Below are 3,804 nucleotides of genomic sequence, written 5' to 3'. Positions count from 1 at the left end.
TGTCTGACACGCCTCTGTGTGTCTGATTCTGGATATGAATCTGTCTGATACATCTCTGTACGTCTGATTTTGATCACGCGTCTGTCTGATACATCTCCGTATGTCTGATTCTGATTACGACTCTGTCTGATACATTTTTGTACGTCTGATTCTGATTTCGAATCTGGCTGATACCTCTTTGTACGTCTGACTCCGATCTCATGTTTGTCCGACATACTTCCGTACATCTGGCTTCGACCATGAATCTGTCCGATATGCTTTTGTGCGTCTGGCTCTAGTTATGAACCTGTTTGATGTAACGTGAAATTATGATAACGTTGTAAGGAACCGAGAAGTGTGACAAGAGGTGAAAGATGTTGATAGCAATCGTAACGTTGAAAGGAATTTTGAAAGAAAGGAAGGAACCTCCCCGAAGTGTCACGAGGCCCCCTAAGGTCAATCGAACATTCGAGGACGAATGTTCTAAAGGGGGGGAGAATGTTATATCCTCCATTTTCGAACGTCGAATTATTTGTAGGATGAGGTGGGGCCCACACATCAATATTTTTTTGGGACATGTGAAAAGTTATATGAATCGTATATGTAAAGTTAAACACAACCCGTGAAGGGCCCTGAGGCCAAATCAAAGTGGAAGCCCTCCAAACGAATATTTTTAAGAAAACGTTTTCGGATGACCTGACTTGGAGGGGCAAAACCGGCATTATAAGTTTAGAATTTGGGAAAATTCCCAGATATAAAAGTTGTAGATAATTGAAATAGCTTTCCAACGGTAGGTCGTGGGCTCCCAGGCGACGTCGGTACAAGGCGATATGGACATTTTAAGGCGGAAAGGTCAAGCTGGGCAGTTAAATGGGCCCAACCCGATTCCAATCCGGGTCAGGCCCATTTCCTTATTATTTAAGGGAGTTTTCAGCCTCCTCCTCCACATTTCAGATCAAAAAAGATCCAGAAAATTCCATTAGAGAGAGAGAGAGAAAACTTCAAGGCTAAGAAGGTCATTTTGATCAAAATCCGAGCCCCGAATCCCGAAGCTCATGAAGAGAAAAATGTTGTACGTTGCGTTGCCTTCAATTTGAGATAAATATTGGTCTTGGGGGATGAAATTTTCGTGGAGGATCTTCTGATAAGGTATTTATAAAATTCCTTTTATGTTATTAAAGTGTTTATTTAGAGTTTTAATGAATTAGAACGGAGAAAACAGCATTATAAACTCGTTTGTTGTTTTGTTGAAATTTATGGGTGAGGGGCTGTTTTAATTGAAATTGATGGACTGATTTGAATTAATATTTTGGTTGTTTTAATCATGGATTATGTGAGGAGAGTGAAGGAACTTAATGGTTATTAAGTTATTGTAGGAAAACATACAACTTTGTTATGGTTTATGTAAAAATGGAAATGAAAGTATCAAGAGGAAAATTTTGATTATTGTGGATGAATTTGGAAGATGGAAATGTATAATGAACTTGTATGTTGAAGGTTAGGAAAAATTGGAAAAGTAGTGGCTTAATGGAAAGTTTGAATGTTCGCATACCTTATGAATATTGGGTGAAAATGGTATGGATGCTTCCGATGTATGTTGTAATGAATTTGGTGGGTGATGAATATCAAAATAACAAGTTTGGTTTGGAAATGTAAGTTTGAAACGAAAGATGTGTCGTTATGCCGAAACGATGGCTAGTGATGCCATAGTGTGTGTTTTAATGTCTGTTGTTGTTTTTGCTGTTGTTCTGGGTTGTTGTGTAGTGAATTGAGCCGAGCTAAGTCTCGGGGATGTCTTATATACAGAGGAAATGCTGCCGAAATTTCGGTAGGCAAACATGTGTTAAGTTGGATTATTGAAAAGTTTGAAACTAACAAATGGTAAACTTGACCATTTCTAGATTTTGGACGAGATTGGGATCGACGCCAAGCGAGCGTAAGGCGCTATCGAGGTATGTGAAGCATTTTCCTTTGTTCCTAGGCATGTTCTGGATGTGATAGGCTCGGCCGCGAGCCTTAAGTACGACTCCGTTCCCCGGAATTCGAGACGGAAAACCGCTCCAATTCCTTCAATTCAATTGAAGCTATTTTCTTACAAATTGCCTTTAAAGTGAGTTTTTGTACAAAATTTCCCTAAACGGAGTCGGAACACTTCCAAACGATTATGGATGACCTCATAAGGTCTATTAGCGATAATTTACATATGTTTCCTCGAGTTGGTTCGAGGCGGGCCCGCAAGGCCCGATATCTTCTGTAATACTTTAAATACTTCCGTTTTGTCCGATTTTCTCAGAAACCATCTGAACTATTATTTTGATCATGATACAACTATTTTTATGAAATTCTTACAAAATGATTTCTGAACATCTGAGAATCCGATTCTGATAATAATCTGTCGTGCCTTCCCAAGTAGGATATAGGCGCGTACTATGCATACTATCCGTATACTCTGATTTTGGCTCGCCGTTTGGCACCCTTTAGTCTGATTGAGTCTGTATGTGAGTCTGTATGTATGTGGTTTCCCATGGATCTGTTCGTGGCTGTCTCAATGCATTCCTTCACTGCGTCCCGGGCCAGGTTCTGTTATCGTGCATATTTCTCTGCATTGTTCACCGCGTCCCTCGGCGTACGGGCCGGGATTTGTATGTCTGTATGATACTATGATCTGTGTATGGGGATGGCGGCTAGGATGGCATATGATCTGATCCGATTCTGTCTGTCCACCGCGTCCCGTACTAAGAGGGCCGGGTTCTGTTTACCGCGCCCCCAGACAAGGCCGGGATCTGTATGTCTGTATGCATGTGCCATCAGTGTTTATATAAGCACGTGCCTCCGTATGATTCTGTATGATTTAGTATGACTCTGCACTACTCTGCATGCATAATTCTGTCTGGTATACTTCTGTCTGTCCGCCTAAATTTCGACTATGTCTGTATGTCCGTATGGATTCTGGTTCTGTACGTCTGTATGGGTTCCGATTCTGTACGTCTGTATGGATACTGATCCTGCTCATCTGTCCGGATTATGATTCCGTCTGTCTGTCTGAACCATGATTCTGTTTATCTGTATGGACCACGATTCTGTATGTCGGTCTGCATCATGACTCTGTCCGTCCGTCTGATGTATGGTTCTGTCCGTTATATTTCTGTGACTCCGGTTCGGACTATGATTGTATCTGTTATGTTTCTGCTTTACATACTCGGTACATTTTTCGTACTGACCCCCGTTCTTCGGGGGCTGCGCTACATGCCCGCAGGTACAGACGCACCAGGTGATACGCCGCCAGCGTAGGGTTCTGATTCAGCTGTTTTGAAAAGCTCCTTTGATCCGGAGCATACACTTTTGGTATGTATATCTTTTGTTTTCCGTATGTTCTGTATGTATGGAAGTTCTGGGTACGGCGGGGTCCTGTCCCGTCATATGATTCTGTATGTCTGTAGAGGCCTGTAGATAGATGTGTGGGTTACGGGTTTCGTCTGTATGTTAGCCTTATCGGCTTATCTGTAAATGTCTGCATGTTCAGGTATATATATATGTTTGCGCGCGTGCCGTATCTGTATCGGCCTACTTCTGTAATATCCGTTTGAAAAGAATAAATCTGTACGATACGAAATTCGGTCAGGTAGGTATGTACGGGTACCCAGCTAGGGTGCCAGTCGCGGCCCACGGGGTTGGGTCGTGACAGTAAGGCATGTATAGTAACACAGTAAGGAATATAAATATCAATAATAACAGAATGGAAATATAGAGCATATCATGAAGTAAAAGAGTAACCTGTACATCTGAGTGCCACTTAGGCGGATACCCTGCATGCTTAGTGCTGCG

This window comes from Lycium barbarum, chromosome 10, assembly GCF_019175385.1.
Source record: "Lycium barbarum isolate Lr01 chromosome 10, ASM1917538v2, whole genome shotgun sequence".
In the NCBI taxonomy this organism is placed as follows: domain Eukaryota; kingdom Viridiplantae; phylum Streptophyta; class Magnoliopsida; order Solanales; family Solanaceae; genus Lycium; species Lycium barbarum.
Note: the sequence above shows the minus strand (reverse complement) of the source record.